The sequence below is a fragment of the Columba livia genome, chromosome 3 (genome assembly GCF_036013475.1).
Source record: "Columba livia isolate bColLiv1 breed racing homer chromosome 3, bColLiv1.pat.W.v2, whole genome shotgun sequence".
Taxonomy (NCBI): domain Eukaryota; kingdom Metazoa; phylum Chordata; class Aves; order Columbiformes; family Columbidae; genus Columba; species Columba livia.
The window spans coordinates 80,553,688-80,571,935 of NC_088604.1; positions in this window are offsets into that span (position 1 = coordinate 80,553,688).

Genomic DNA, 18,248 nt, shown 5'->3' on the forward strand with positions numbered 1-18,248 from the left:
ATCTTGTATTTGTGGCCACAAATGCTGTGACCATGAACTAAGATTGAAAAAAGAAGATAAAGTTAGGAAAGATGAAGACATCAGGTATGGAGCACAGTGGTACAGAAGTAATGAAGAGCAGCAGCTGCTCCCATGCAAGTACTAGGGAAATCTGTAGTCTGAGAAAGTCAGTTTACAAAGCACACAGTGTTAGCCCATCCCTGTGCTCTCCTGTTTGTCATACGTAAGAACAAACTTTCTGCAGAATCCTGTGCAAGAGCTCTTAGTTTACCAAGTCTACCAGTAACCTCTTAGATATCAGCACTGTACAGACACACAGTGCATTCCTTTCACTGTTATCAAAGATGTATTCTCCCACAAAGCAGCAGGAACATTCTGCCTCCATAAATTGTCTATCTGCAAGTATCAAGCCATGACATATAGAATGTGAAAATTTGGGCTGAAGATCTAACCTATACTTTTTTAATAAGGTCCTAACCTCAGGACAGACTGTTCCTGCTCTGAGACACAGGACACATCCTGGACACAATTGCTTTGGTCACATAATCTGTAAACAGCATCTTGGCCACACAGAACGTGTCACCTGAGACAATGTGTCACCCCTTGCCAGCCCCCAGAATGAGGCTTTGTTGCCTCCACTCTCTTTTGTTAGTAAGTACCTTTGCTTGTTGGTCAGCTCCAATAGGAAAGTGTCTTGGACCTGGCACAGGATCCTGCTCCAGAGAGAAGCTCCTGTGAGGTAAGCTTCTGCCATGCTGCTAAAGAGCCTAGGAGGGTAGAAAGCTGGAGACATGGATAATTCAGAGGTCAGCAGCAGCAAAGGAAAACAGGGGTAGAAAGATCTGCCCTGGTTCTGGGGAGTTTGAAGAGGAGACGCTAGGAAACCCCAGGAAACCTGTGATGGAGAAGATTCTAAGGCAGAGAAACACCAAAACAATAACTGAAAGGAACTGAGCAGGGAAATGTGTACTATATGGGTCGTGTTAAGGCTAACAACTCTCCAGCTTGATATGCAACATGCATATGGTCTGTGTGATGCTGGACAACCACTTGAAAAAGAAAAGATCATCACAAAGTTGGTAGACAAGAGGATATAGCACTGCAAACAACACAGACATACAAACATAATTTAACATTATGACTGGACATATATACACGTGGATTCAAGGCACCTTCTATTTATTTAAGAGCTGTCTGCATTCTTCATCTCATAAATAGCAGGATAACTTCCAAAAATATGTTGGGTTCTGGAAAACAGGCATTTCAAAAGAAATAGATAAAGTCCTTCTTACATGTTAACAAACATATAAATTTGGCTATGTGCCCTTGACAATGAGGATATGATAATATTATCTGCCTGTTTTTCCTCAGCATGTGTCTGGATAGCATATACTAATTTCAACATTTTTATTACCTGGAAAATTTTTGCTTAAAAACTAAACTAGAACTCATACTCCTGAAATGTTTTATTTTTTATAATAGGAAAGCCTTTCTGACTCATATACTCAAACTGAATAAAGGAAGACTTACTCCTTCCCCATGGGACTCTGTCTATTAATTCTTGTGTGTTACAATGAGTACATAGAAAATGGCAAGTCAGTCAAAACACAGAAATATCACCTTTAGCATTTTTCGTACTTATTTTCAATTATATATATATATATACTTCTGTTTTCTTCCATACCTGTACAATATATGAAAATAAGCTTTTTTATATCCTCAATCTAATTTTGTGATTTCTCATTTACTGTTTTTTACATCTCAAGATGAGAAATATTTTTTTAAATACATCTTTAAGTGGTTCTGGAAGATCATGTTTCCTTTAACAATTATGATGATTAAACCCATATTTAATACCAGTGTGGAAAAATAATAAAAAAATAAAATAAGAGTACAGAATGGATTGTCTAAGAGGTTTTATAGCTTAACTCATCAGGAATATCTGAGATCATAAACTACACATCATGATGAAGCTAGACCCTAAACTTGCATTCATGACTTCACTGGTAGTCTTCGAAAAACAGGCATGGTAATTCACAATAAATAAAAAGTATCAGAATCCTGTAAGCACCTAAATCCGTCCTGCTAAATACAAAGGAAAATATTTATACTTGAAACAAAACATTAGCAAACTAGTCCCAAAGACTAAGGCTCAAAAACCCCTCCACAACTTCAACCTACATTTCTGAAATGCTTTAATCTTATAATTCTATAACTGTTCTTAAGAATATCTGCTAGTAGCAGACTGACTGGTGTGACTCTGAACTAAATTTTCCCAACTGAGTGAGAGGATACAAAAATTCATTTTTAAATATTTTCTTGTCTAAATATTGAGATAATACACATTTCTCATGGGGTTGGGCAGTTGCCTGTTCAAAACCATTTCTAAAAAAGGTTAATAAATTCAGTAAATGTCATAAATGTTTCTTGATGTTCTTTGTTTTCATATTTCAAAAGCCTGCGACATCCAGTCAGGAAACATAAGCAACAGCATGTACCAGTGGAAGCATTCATATCCTGCACCTCACAAATTTTGAATACTCTGCTTCACCAGTGTGTTTGGACTGTTCACTAACCCACCCATAAACTGCAAAAGTGATTTACATAGATGACGTGAGCCTTGAAATCTATAGGTTTTCTTCCTACTTGCTACTGAGCCTAGCATGACTTGTGCACTCATGTCATTTGCTTACCCACAGCAGACTGAGGCAAATACCAACACCCTTTGCCAAAATCAGGTCTTTGCTAGTATTAATGAATTAATGCATGTTAGCTCAGATGATGGCCACATAACTACACAAGTAGATGACTGCATGAATATAAGAATGATTAAAATCCTGGTTAATGCTTATGGAGTGCTGCCAAAGAAAAGTCGTCAGGAAGAATGCAATAATTAATCAAGACTGTACTATTAACAACCCACACATATTCTACTTTCAGTGCTCATATATTCCTCTTTAGGACTTGCTGTCCCCAAACTCGTCATGCAGCACTCATGAGGAACAACAAAAAAGCACTAGCTTCTTGATTTAGTCATTTGTGACTTACGTAAAGACACACTGATAGATGGATGTCTGGAGTCATTAAATGAACTGGACACTGTTTTGTAGGAAGTGGCAGCTGGTCTAAATTAGCTGCTTTGGAAAAGGTCTCTATGCTGCCTTTGCTAGCAAGTAGCTAATACATTACTGTAGGCAGGAACCATGCTTACATTAACATATTAGGCAAGATACAGCTCTACCAGTGGTTGCTGTATTTGTGTTTGCTTATGTTATAATAAATTACTATTTAGTTCAGGATAAAACTGAACACCAAATCCCCTTTATGAGTCTATCTATTTGACACTGGCAGGCAACCATCAAGTAGCTGCACAGTATCTCTCTGGAAGGAGACCAGTGACCTGGAAACTTCTAGTGAAGAGCCTCATGTCAGTGTTTTCACAGTGATACTAATGGAGGCAAAACAAAAGGTGCCTGATTCTTAAAAAAATAAATAAATATATATATATATATATATATGGATCATGGAGAAATAAAATTGTTCAGGAAAACACTTCTTTCATCAACCTTCTGAAAGTCAGAATTGCTAGCCAACTCGAATTTACCTGTCAGTGTTCCAGTTTACCTTTGTGTCCTGACAGAGATGCAACAAAAACATCAACCATGACACACAGCCTCACCTTGCAGATGAAATGGTGAAGAGGCTGTTCGGCCCAGAATGAATTTACAGACCTTAAATCAGGGACAGAGGTAAAATTTGTTTACAATGTATAAACAGGTCATTAGCACTTTCAGCCAACATTAATTTTCCTAAGTGAATATTAACTTTTAACGAAGCAGAATAGTCTTAGGAAAATATCCCTTGTGCAGAAATAAGTGATAGTCCTTTGGTCTTAAATGCTGTGTGCCAAGGGATAGAGAAACACCTAGCATACCACTATCAAAGGTATTTAGAGGACCAGCTCTCACTGTGTTTTTCAAATTAAGCCAAATTTTCCTGAGATTTGTCTTCAACTGCTCATTTGTAAATGTGAGATTTTGTTACATGGTTTTACGATGAATTCTGTGGAATGTAGTTATAGATTACAAGTAACAGCTGTTCCAAAAATATTCCCTGATGGTTTCCCTGTCTAAAACATAATTTTATACTACCTTTAAATATTTAAAATTATTGCTGCTCTCCAAAAAAAAAAAAAAAATCAAACAAACAAACAAAACAGGCTGTCACAACAAATTAGGAATGTCATGTCATTTGGACTGAATGTTTCTGATGTGTTGTATATGCTCTACATATCAACACTAGGTGTAAGTGTAAAATAAAAACTCTCACTTTTCAGGGTAACCTCTATTTTAAGGCTTCTCAGTTCATACTCTCAGACTCCAAGTCCTGTTCCTCTTCTGCGGGACTCTGAGAAGACATTACAGCTATGTGAGAATCTCAGTTTAATTCTTGTATGTATTTCCAAAGGTTTCTGTGCAGGAAGACTGTGGAGAGAGGCTTAAGAATTTAAGCCAATCTTAAACTCAGACGCCTGAAGAAAATTATGCAAAATACAGTATGTATATGTTTTCCTTTTGTTTAGAGCCAAAACCAATGCTATGCTGCTTCTGATGAAATCAGAAAGGTTAGTACAGGTTTCTTGACCAAAGTTTCATTATTACATACATCTACCTGTATAACAAGGACCAATACAAATTGTCATATTGCAACTACATCATACACATCTAAGCCCATTCCCAGACTTAGGTTTAATAAAACCTTCAACTTGTTTAAGAAATAATGCTGTACTCTGTGCATGTCTTAGCACAGATCTCAGTGGATATATCTTTTCCATCCAGATTTAGACATCCTCTATTCAGGGCTTTCTTGGAGAGAAAAATTGTTCCTTCTCGCCAGAGGAGATAAGGCTAAGCTTAGGCTTCCTATAAAATACTAAGTACAAGATCAACATAGCTGTGCAGAGCAAGGTTAAGGAGCATTCTGGGACTGACAGCACTTGTATGGGGATGAGAAGAACTGCGTGGTGGTTAAGATCAAAATTGTCTTTGATGTCTCTTACAGCAGTGAATAGTGGATAACAGAAGAAGGTTATCACAACAGGACAAACTGTAGCTCAGGGATATGCTCTGCCAGAAGTAGATCTTTGTGTTTAATAGCCTTGTGGCTTTTTTTTTTTTAAATATATTTTCGCAGTCACTTTGGAAACTACGTAGACACTTGACATCCTCAGTATTCTGTGGCAAGTTCAGATTAACTTTGTGAAAGAAACTTCTATATTTGTTTATTCAGAATCAGATTATGCCTGTGTGTTTATGATGGCAGGAGGAGCAGTCATTGTCTGTTATCTATTCACCTGCCTCCTGGCACCAAGGACTGCAGAAATCCCTATCATTCACATTCTTTCATTTTGAAATGCAGCTACTTTTAAATACTTCCCTATGTGAAGGCTATTGCATAACTTTAATCATCTTTGTCACTCTTCTTTTACACTTTTGTAATTCTATTATATTCTTTTTGAGATGGGAATCAGCATTGCAAGCAATCCCCAAAAGAAAAAGGTGTCTTACAATTCACTGCAGTGACAATGCAATGTTTTTCTTGAAATTTCCTAACATTCCTTTTGCTTTTTAAATTGTATCTTTTTCTTCAAGTATCATGAGTTTTGATGATTGCTCTCAAAAGGCTGTTAAAATTAAGCAAAAATGTCATTATAACGTCTGCAATTACTAGGCTTTACAGTGTTATAACACCACTTTGAGTTCATGAAAATTACAAGTACTACAGCCTGTTGATTCTACACCGTAGGTGGGTTTTAGCATTTGTATTAATATGTACTCCCAAATGATCTCTGGCAGATTGTCGTGACTCCTGAAGTGTCTGTTAGCATTATGGTAAATTATTCATTATAATTATAGTTTGCTCCTGCCTGCCCCCAAATTGGTTATTAGTGTTTCATGTAAAATTGTTACGTTATTTTTGAAAAGGTAAAAATATTTGTGGTGGTTGAACATTTTTTGCAGTTGATTTTAAAGGCATTTTTATCTTGATATCCAAATGGCATATCTGCCTGTGAGGTCTGAGGATCACTTAAAGAATGACTTATCTTAAATAAGGTCCATATTTTCATCATCAGTTAATTAATAGAAAGGTGTCTTGCAAGGTTCTTATTAAGTACACCAGAAACTGGCAGCACAAAAAAAAAAAAAAAAAAAGCAAAAAAGCTTCTTTATCAAGCTGGAACAGATATTCTCTAATTATGATTTCTAAGTTTGACTGGTAATCTAGTCTAAAGGTTTCCTACAGCAGTAGGAAATGCTCTCTGTGGGTAGGGCCTAACACAGCTTCCTAGAGGACAAAATAATTGTCTCTCCCTGGAGATCAGTTACACTGCTAATGCGTACCAAAAGCTAACCTGGATTACCTGCCGTGCTACCATTGTCTTGTATTTGTAACTCTTCCTACATTTCTTATTGGTAATTGCAGTGCACACGCAAGATGCTTTGACGCAGGCAAAGCGCTGCAAACAGAAGCGTGATCAGAAAGAAGGTTTGTATGTGGAAGAACAGCTGGAGCAGATGGTGTCTCTGTGGATGGCACCGCAAACACAACATCCATCTGGGAACAGAGCTCGATGAATGTAGCGTAATGGGATTTCTGAGTATTTTTGTGAAACCTACTGAGCTTTAAACTAGTGTTATTGAAAGCCTCAATACCCTTTTGTTCACTGAACAGCAAAACTAGGTTTTCTCATTATTCATGTAAAAGATCTCCACGGTTGCAATGGTTCAGAGGTAATTCAAAGATAACAATGGGGCCTTCCTCTATGAACACATATAGAGTGATTTGATGATCACATAATATGCTATGAATATACAATACTCATTGCAATCAGGCAATTTACTTGTCTAAACTGATGATGCTAGTAGTTTCCCAAATAATTATGAGTAGTAAATGTACAACAATACTTGCGATTTGTGAAGAGATTATTCATATACAGATGAAGTAACTACGTGTAGTAATTGGGACAGAGCTCAAATCCAGTTTCTTCTTAGTTCAGTTACCGCTGCCTTCAGATCCTATGAGCCTAAAGGCTACATATCATATACCTTCATTAATATATGACATTTTTTCCCATGATAGTCTCCAAGGTAAGGTAGAAACATACGAATGGACAAGAACGCACATAGGTGGAAAAACAATATTAAAGGAATGGTTACCAATGGGTCATTATTAAAGTAGAAACCTGTGCTCCTGGGTGTGGTTACAGTCAAGACTTTCATTCATTGTCTCAGAGGGGCAATAACAATATTCTTTTTTGCTTTTAAATTAAAGGAAGGACTGGAGATTGTGAAGGACACAACTAATGTGATATCTTTAGACACCACCGTCCTCAACTATGCATGCCTCAGCTTTGTTCATTACTGCTTAGGAACACCTTCCTGGAAAGACTTTCAATTCAAATCATGATCAGAATAGCTTGAAACAGAGAGATGAATATAGTTTATTATGTTTTATGCTAAGGAACTGATCAGCTGACTGGAAGTTCTGCAAGATGCTATGAAGATGATCGTGGTTCATAAACTAGATGTGTATCAACAGTGATGCCTGTTCTGAAAAAGAGCAAAATATCACACTGGATGTGTAAGCAACACACATATGAGACATAGAGTAATCCTCTGGCTTTACTCAACTGTACTTCAAGAACCAGCTTTTTTAAAAAGGTGCTGAACAGCTGAGACAGCATCTGAACAGCAAAAGTTGCCAGGTTTAAAAAAATAACTTTCAAAGAGGGAAATGGGACTATTCAGCATACAAACAAAAAGTCAAAGAGAAATACATAGTAAATATTTTAACACGTAAAAAAACAGCTACAAATAAGAAGGAAATAAACTCTTTTGCCATAGGCAAAGAATTTATAGGCTTAATTACAGCAATTGCAGATGAGGTTGGGCTAGGAAAAACTTTCTCATAGTTAAGATTATAAAGGAAATGGAAAAGGAATGTTGCAGAATCTCTTTCTGAGAGGTTTGTAATAGCAAATAAATTAAACAAGAACCTGATATAAGTGGCTGAGGCACTATCTGGACAACCAAATAGATGAGTTCTTACTGAACTTGTTTTCTATGATCTTACGCTCCTTTTGCAGGAGCATACCTATTCCTTTTGTTAATGTAAAATAAGTAGATAGATAGATAGATAGATAGATAAGTAAAACCCTGCTGTTGTTTTTCAAAACACATGGAAATATATGTTAATACTAATGATTTAACATGATATCAGTGATATTCTTCAACTCTATTTCTAGCTATATTGACTTCACAACAGAACCTGCTTTGGTTTATCCTGATGATTAGCAGAGCAGAGTAAATTAAAACCTGACGGAAGTTTACTTTCTTCATGTCAGTGTAACCAGATTCATATACACTGGATCTAAAACTGGCACCGAGAACATCAGTGCATTGACTTGCTTAATTTAAAAAAATCATTGCTAGTTCCATGGGGACAAGCCCACCCATTCATTGTTTTTAGGGTTAACCCACCCATCCATTGTCCTTTCTGATCCCATTTGTTCTATTATAAATTCCTTATCTTCTGTATTTCCTTCTTGAATTCTAATATTTATTTTAAACTATAAAAGCTAACAAGATCTGCCAGAAACATAAAATTCAAAAATAGAGATTACAGGTGATTATAATGTTATCTGAACTGTTATCTAACTTTTAGCAGGTACTCTACAGTTACTGCTGAAAACTTTTTAAGCTTATGAAGCTTCTAATAAACAAAATCAGTAAGTTTTAACTGAAAACATCAAAAATTCTTACATTGAAGAATGAATTACTATTGATATTTTAATAAGATTTAAAATAAAAATAAAACTTCCACACTGGAATGCCTTTTCTTTATTTCACAGAAATAATTGATTGTGCACATGCTCATGTATTTGTGAATGTAGTAAATACAAAATAAATGCAAGAAAGGTCAATATTAAATTCCATTATTGATAGCTGGATCATTGCATATAAAAACAATAAAACACACATTCACCAGATTTTAGTTTCCTGATCATGCTCGATCTACTGAAAACTAACAGTTCCAGCTGAGCCACCCTAGCTGAATCGGCTGTACTTTGTTACTGCACTTACAATGTACCATGCCTTTGTGAATAAACTACCTTCCTGATACAAGCAAACACATTTTGTTTAGCACTTGTAATGTGCTAAGATCATGCATATGGCCAGCTTTGACAGCTTATCTAGCAAGCAATACTATGATTCTTTGTAATCAACCTTTTTATCCAAAGACAAACAGTACGTATATTGGCTTTTGCATCACAGTCTGGAGCATTAGATAACATTATATTTATGACTAACAAAATTTGATACACACTCACTGAGCTTAAAAAAAGGATTTCACTGGTGTTGGACATCAAGTGAATGCTAAGATGCAAGTGATGTGAAGCCCCTCGGGACACTATCATTACAGAGACTGTTTCCATCAGAGGCTGACTAAAAATACCATAGACCCCAGTGGACTCCTGTTCACTATTCCTTGGTCAAAGAGCTCTTTCTTTCCTTCAGTGCCAACAGATTGCAATTTTGTACACTAATAAAAATACCAGCATCTTCTAAAGGAACACAACATGAATGAAGCCAACTGAATGTAATTTAGTAATGGATTTTAAAAGAATCCCCATATGTAGTGGTGGAAGGAATCAAATTTTAAACTTGAAGTTGTGAATCTACTTTTCCCACCATGTAAGCCCAGCCCTTGAATCAGCATACATAATATTTAGTACATTGCATTCCTTATGGTTTTCTGTATCTACTCTAAATATAGGAAAATGCCATCAACAATATCCTTTAAGAACAATTAGAAAATGTTTCCTAATGTAATCCTCTATAGCTTTTGTTACTGACAATTACAGTGTCTTAATATAATCATAGGCAGTTAAGAAGTGTAATACCATAGTTCTTTACTTCAATATGACAGGTACACCACATAATTTTAAAATAATGCCACTAGAATCCTTCTACACTGCATCAGCTGATCTTGCTCACTGTTGCACTCCAGGGTGACATTGCCATATTGCACACAGATTAAAGTTTTAGTTATGGCCCTTCTTGAAAATTGTTTCACAGAAGACTCCTGCTGCTGCTGAGGACTACATATATACATATATGTATTTATGTATTTATATATATATATATAAGTTTTTGAATCATCAAATTAGTGCAGGAGACTGAGTCCCAGTTCGAAAAAGGGTTTGCGAATTTGGGGCTCAGGTTCCACCTACTGAATCTTGGAAAGGATAGGCTTTGGAGAAAAAGGAGAGAAATGAGATAGGGCGAAGATGCAGGGGTTGGAAGACTGCAAATCATAAAAGCAGAAGTGCTAGAACATATTCTACTAAGACGGAACAAATACCATGCTACCATGCAAGTATAAGTAGATAGTACCTGTAATGGCTTACAGATAGCTACCAAAATGCATGGTAATGCAGTAATGAGGAGCAGATAGCTTCTCTTTTATTTCTTTTTACACTGTTATCCAAACTGTCACTGTGTATCATGCAAACTTTATTGCCAATATTTTTATTAATTTTTTGTGTATTTATGATGTGCTATTAAAAGCAATAAACATTATTGATATTGTGCAATTTCAGAAGTTTTCTTGGAGGAAGCACGTGTGAGAAATTAAGGACTTCCACCAAACTCTCACGGTTTCTGCCACTTACTTAGGCCACAGGAGCTCCAGTCAGCACCTGGTTACCCATACAAAAATAATGAGATAGCAAGACAGATAGAAAGTAACCTAACTATTTCCAACAACAAATATTGAGAAACTCATTGTGGAGCAGACAACAGCTTTCTAACTACGCAAGTCACTGGGATGTGAAAGAATTAAATTAAAGCCTCTGGTCTGAATTATTAAGTTATATTTTCCTTATTTGTCTGTTCTCAATGAATCCAGAGCCTCCTGTTTTCACAGGAGTGGAGCTTTTGTCAAAATTAATACAGATCCAATGAAATATTGTTTTATCTGAACAGCCATAGAAGTATGAAGATAAAATCTTATCTTTTCTTCCTCTCAGAACCTGTAAATCCTTTAAGACCAGAATATACAAGTGTCCTTATCCTTGAGTGGTTTGATTTGGTACAGGGGATACTGAGTAGCTTTTAATTTAATGAGTGTTATTCCCCTGTTTCTTTCAAAATTTCTGAAGCCCATCTCTCAGACTCCAACTCTTGAAAAAGTATTTTCTAATCAGTGCCAACCTGGCCCACTTTGCTAAAACTGGTGATTTTCTTGATTTTCTTACAGCACCTCCTGGGATTTTGACAAAGTTTGACTTCTTCCACTTTCTATTTACTGCCACTGTAGTCAAATAAATTTATTGCTTTCCTCTACTGGAATTTTCTCTGCTCTTCCATCATCTTTGTGCCAAGCAAGCACCTGAATGATTGGTTTGTACTACAGCAAGTTTTTCAATTTTAGCACTGGCATTACTACTAGGGCAAGCAATATTATTGTATTATAAAACTGCTAAATTATTAAATATTTTCATGTGCTACAAGAACATATTTTCTCAGGAAAATGGTAGTATAGAAAAATTAATTTTAATATAACTTTGATTTACAAGATTTGTGCTGATGCCTTCACATAATTCAGTTGGTAAAAAGTCCTTTCAATCTGTTACTGAGCAGTCATAACAGATCTGAAATGCACATAAACCACAAGTGTTGCTCTACTTTAGAGTTACTCTCCCTGTTGTAGTTATACTCTATTTAGTTCACAAAAATGTCCCTAATTCATGAGCAAAGCAGCAAGTGAAAAACATTGCCCATTAAATTACAGGCCAATTCTCACTGCTCGGGGAGGACGGAGGCCATTATAACCCTTCCATAAACCTCTGGCCAAATGTTTTACTGTCGGACAGGAATTCACTATTTGTGGTGTGGTCTGCACAGTTGTCCCTCAAAGCTGTGAAAAGACACTGCTAAGAGAGGAAAAAATATGAGGAAGAGGACATGCACTTTTTCTCCATTGACACAGAGTCTACAAAGAACCTGAAAACGCTTCTGGAGTGCTTTACTGTGTTCCAAAGCTAAGTTCTGTCCCTATGTATAAAGAAATCATACCAGGCTTCCTGAAATGCTTTTATTCCTTATGCATTGTCCTGGCTGGAAAAAAAGAAGGTAAGAAAGAGCCTGTTTGGAAATCCTTGCAACCTCATCTTGATTCTTTTATTGCACAGAAGCCAGGGGACATCAGAGGCACTTGTAAAGAACTTCCTTTTCATAGAGTCTTCTTTTGGATGAAAGAAAACCACCACAATGATATGCAATACTCTTAGTTTTCTCATGAGAGCACTGTCAGGAACATCCCATAACACAAGAGAATACAACTACCAGTAAAAATATATTAATATGAGGTTAGCAAGTGATTGCCTTTTCAGTGGAACTGCCTCACAAAGATGTCGTTTCTCAGAAGTGTCAATATCCTGTTTCAAAAATTATGGATGTTTTGGAAGGCAGAATCTCGTTGTGCATTAAAACTAATTCTCTTTACACCTTGGGAAAATGGTATTTTTTGTGTGTACATATTACCATTCCTTTCCACCAGACTTGTTGATCAAAATGAGGTTTTTTGTGTTCTTTCTGTATGGTAGAACTTGATAGTAGGAGCAGGTATTTCTTTGCACACATTCTTTCTAAATAAAAAGGATTTTGTCAGAGTCTGATTCATCTGAATGCAACAGGAATCAACTAAGAAAGTGCTTACTCCCCATTCCAGTATTTTATAATACATATTATTCAAAGACTCTGTCTGAAATTCATTTCAGGTCATCCTATAAGCTGTTTTTTGTCTGTCCACTGCTTTTTGCTGCCTTTTTTTTTTTTTCTGTCTCTGCTGTTTTTCTCAGACACAAACACACAGCTGCAATCCAATTGATACCTTACCCCACCTTTGTTAGCAGAACTTCAGGATCTCCTTATGGGCCATAGCTTAAGTCCTGCTACATAGTATCATACATAATCTATTTTGGCAAAACAATCCTATTGTTTTGGATTAGTATTCAATGGACAATGTAATTTTCTAACGTCTTTCAATAAAAGACTGCCAAACCCAGTTTCATAATGTTTTCTCATACCTTAACTATGTTTTTTATGGATTAATGGTAAGCCTTCTCAACTAAAAAAAAATCTAAGGAATTTATCATATTTTAAATTTACTCACTGTGGTCAGAAGAGATGACTGATTGATTACAAATACACTACATACTGCTATTTTCAAGAGGTCCTCAGTAACACATAAAGATAGCTCAACTTGCTAGTTAACTGAAATAATCTACTTTATCTTCTTGAAAGGTTGGCAGTCAGTGCACAGTGGAAGTCTGTAAAGTTTTTATGAAGAAAATGGAGAAGGCTGAGGATCTGAAAAGGCACAACAGAGCTGAGGATTTTGTGCTACCCTGACTAGGTAAGTGATATTCACCTCCAAAAGCTCAAGCCAGGTTAGTAGTCTCCCTATTCACAATGGTGGTGGTATAAAGCCTGATACAATTACCTCTTCCTGAAGCATCTCAGGAGTTTAAAACTTGAAAATGACCAACTTGGGTGTGTGCTCACTAGAATGATACCAAACAACCCACATCAAAAAAATAGCCCCAAAAAATTCTTTTTACAGTCAACATCAGCAAAAGTCAAATCTTATCTAATATGAAAATAAATTGACCTTGAAAGAACATATTGGATGATACACTGAGAAAAGATCAGACAAATATGTGGTGAATGCTATACTGACATTTAGGCTTAAACTCTGTTTAAGCAATTACTTCAGAAGCGCTGCTTCTAAATAGGTAATTTATATGTGTCAAATGTATCTGCCTGTCACTGGCTTAGTATAATCAAAAGTATGATTTTTCAAGTCAGAGGAAAAATAACTACACAACGCACATGCTAAGGGAATATGAAGAAAAATGGAATTGCTGAATGTAGATTTTACATCTGTTCCTTCTTCATTTGACTTGGTTTCAGGAAAACCTAATGTTTATTTTCAGATTATTTCCAAGGGACAATTAAGCAAATATAAAGACAGATTCTTTTCCTGGTGCAACTGCTCAAATTCACATCAAAACTATCAGATTCTGTTTATAGCAGCAGATAATTTTACCACAAATATTTGCTCAAAATCAGTTCATGTCCTGAGTGGTTCATAGCGTGTTTTATTCTACTGTAGCAACTCTGCTGCAAGTAAGTCTTATCCTGCAAACAAGATGACCTCCACAAAAATAATCCTCTCTTCTTAAACAGATGACCTTTTCCAGACTGTTCCTCATCTTTCTGGCAAGAAATGTACAAATTCCAGCTCATTAAGTCTTCCATTGTCCACATGGATCACCCTGGAATTAATTTATTCCATCTGCCAAGGATACACTTCAGAAGGATAACATCCACTATGCTGCTCCAGCTACAATGGCGAATCTACAAAACCAAGGTCTTACTCCAATTCTGCCACAATCCTTCCCTTCCTGTTCTAACAGTACAATTTTTAAATCATAGTGCTTATGAAAGGACTTTCCAAGATATTTATGTGGTTGTATTAATAAATCACAGCCCAACTTTATATAGTTCTTTTATCATTCCCAGTTATGAAGGCTCTCTGATGCTTTTAATTTACATTTAAATCTTGCAATAACTTATTGTTTAAAGAAGATGTGAGGCAATTCATATTTTAAATCAGTATGAAATAATTACCTTAAAACTCATGATGGGAATCAAAATTTCATGTACTTAAGATACATATGCTACTTTAAGCATTAAGTACATCTTGCTAATGTGGTGTTAGTCTTGTCTGGAAGACTGCCAGTGAAGCTGAAACTAGCATTTTGACACATTCAATATCACAGGAAACCTTTTAATGAATAACTATTTCTACAGAATTGTTTACATTCAGAAGTTTTAACTAAATCTAATGCTTGTTTTGAGTAGAACCACATTTGTCTTAGCGTGCAGTTAAAGTGCGTATTAATCATAATTTACCTTTGCTGCGTAACATAATGCAATCTATTAAGGAAATAGTTCTTTTAATAACAAGACTTCAGGAAACAGAGAGCTCAATCACACATAAAGAGACAATAAGATTACTGCTAATACACTTTTAACCTTTTAATAACTCATTTTGATTAGCACACAGAGCTGAAGGGTCAGTGGTCAAATTCCTACCAGCCCCCTTTATGGACTGACAGTTTTGTCACCCCAGAAAACAAATCCACAGGCCAGAAATGACCTGGTGTCCCATTTCTCTCCCTCATCCCTGGGGGACCAGAGCTGGGTCCTGAGGATATCACTCTGGGCAGCTGCCAGTGTGAAGACATCAGAGTTATCAAGCACCATGAGGCTCATCTGAGCAGAGGAGTTTTACTTTGTGAGTGGGGCAACTGTAGACAGTTTGCATGGTTGAACCACTTGAAGGTAACTTGGTAAATTCCTATAATTCAGCAAGTCAGTCCAAAAATACCACCCCCTAAGAGTTCACCTTCTGCCTTTATCCACACTGTTAGACTTGATGGAAAACTTATTTATTTATTCTATGCCCATCTCCACATCAGTCTTTATTAAATGTCTCAGCTTTTCTAAAGACTTTGACATTCGTAGTCAATATTTTTCCAATTAACAGAAATATTTTTGAAAGGAATAAAGGGATGCCATTCCAATATTAATCTGTGGTTCAAAACATTCAACAAAGTCTAAAATACAAAACTCGAAAGATAAATTGACTTATTTATGGCTTTCAAAAATAACAGAATTTTAATATTTTGAAAGTATTTAATAAACTTTTTTTTGTTATTTTGGAGACAACTTCTAATAAAACATCTCTTAGTGTAATCAATGGGGCACTAAGCTAATAGAGACACATAGTTTGATGAGGGTATTCTTATTTGATCTTAAAGTTGAAAAAGGGCATCGTACCTGACAAAGCAAAGAATTCTAACCTTCACACTTACCTCAAATTGTTCACCTCTAAGCAGTTATAAGGGGTTGAAACTTTACAGTCAAAATATTGTTTTATTTAACCAGAACAGGATTATAACATGCTGCTGGCCATCAGGAGACTGTTCAAAGTTTAAGTGATGTGGAAATGTATTCATAATCTGAAGTGATCCAACCTCTATAATCTGTAAATCTCAGGAACTAATTTCCTTTTAGGACTGATAGCACCTTTCACTTCTGATCTCTGGCCAACATCAAACTAGTCCCAGTGTCAAACATGTGATGTCTCTGAGGATTCCTTCATGAAGCCTTAGCCATGGTGGCAAACACAAGCTGTGTGCATTTATTTCCAACTTTCAGAAAGTTTGGTCTGATATTTCATGCTAGCAACATCCATGGATGGAAGAAAACTGATGTTTTTCATGAGTTTGTTGGATTCAGGAGTACAAGCCAGTTCTCACTGTATTTTAGTCCTCCACTTTCTTCTCTTTCTCGTTTCAAGTAACTTGGTTAAATCATTGATAGGTCACAGGTTTGTTTCATAAAACCAACCGATTTTCTAATCTCCCTCTGATTTATTATCTGGTTGTTGGCTGCTGAATATCTGGCAAGCACACACATTAGTATCTCACCAAAAAAAATAAAAACAAAATAAAAAGATGATTTTGACATCTGAGGAAGGTATATGCAGATTTTTACAGCTCTTTTTTTTTTTTTTTTTTTAATGCACCTGCACAACTTAGGACTTTGAACTTCCAGGAAAAGGATGGAATTACTAAATGTACCCTGGGATGTCTTCAATCATAGACCACACAGTGAACAAGGTCACATTTCAGTCCGGCTTGCAGCCTCTTCCTCCCATATTTTGCTGAAGGGTTTTGTATTTACTCAGTGTTGGCTCTACAAGCCATGTTTGGCTGGCAGTGTCCTCAGTATATCTCTCTGTCTTTTAAGCAAGAAAGTTCTAAAAGCATTATAGATTGCAGTTAGGTTGGAAATTAGGACTTAACAGTCAGTTTCTAGCTTTCTGTTATTATAATGACTATTCCTGCACTTTAGATTTTGTATTTGCTTATTCAAAATACACCCCACTTTGCAGCTGGGCATCTTGGCTAGCTCTGCAGGACACTGAGAGTATTTAAGATCATTTCACAGGAGTCTCCATGAATGACCTGATCCTACTCATGCCAGCCTTTCATGGTGCCTCCTCTGGGCTTTTGTGGCTTCCACATCAGGCACAAGGCCTCTGCACAACCCCAGACCCATCAACCCTCACACTGCTGCCAGGATACCCCCACACACCCTGTTCTGTCTCCACATGAGGCACTCTGAAATAAGCCACCAAAACCAAGGGACAAAGTTGTGCCTTGTACATGTAGGCAGTAGCTAGTACTGGGGAATATCCAGGAAAACTAAACCCTAAGGAAGTCTGTGATTATCTGAAATACTACAGCATTTTACAAAGAACTTTGAAGCAGGGTAACTGTTTCTTCAGCTGATGAACTTCAGCCATAAGTGTCTGGCTCTGTAAGGATCTCCACAGCCTTAATGAACAGCACCAGCAAACTCCTACAACTGAACTTTTCAAGGTGTCATATGAATCCTGGGAGCCTTGTCTTTATGGCAAACACTATCTCCGTAACCATGACAAATAGCAAAATCTCATCATGTGCTGTTTGTGCAATCAGAAGGACAGATAAGATCCAAAGCACATAGAAAAACAACAAAGTAAAATTAAGCTTTGGTTAAAAATTAAATAGCCACATATACTCGGAAAAACATGCAAACAAACATATATATTATATGATAAAACCCCAGGCAAGAAGAAAAAGCTTAAAGTTTAGAAAATAGCCAAAAGAATATCTAGACACGTCTAAGTGTAAGACTTGCTTTTGTATCACAGGAGGCTCTCGCTCCCAGCTGCAACTTCTTTGTGGTTGACATTTTCACCTCAACTCAGGCCATATATTGGAGCAAAACATCTTTACCTTGTTTTTATCTGAATGAGTATTCACAGAAGCCACTCATTAGAACATTCTCATAGGAGAACTGGAAAAAAAAAATAAAAAGAAGGAGTATATTTAAAAAATTAGGCAGAAAGCATTTATGCTGCAGTGCTCATATACTCTTCCTGTGAAGAGAATCATGTGAATATGGTTACCATCATGCAACCCTTCAAACAGCAAAATGCTACAAATTGTTTCCAGTGAATGTTTGCACACTTTTATGAATTAATTTACTAAATACTAGAAG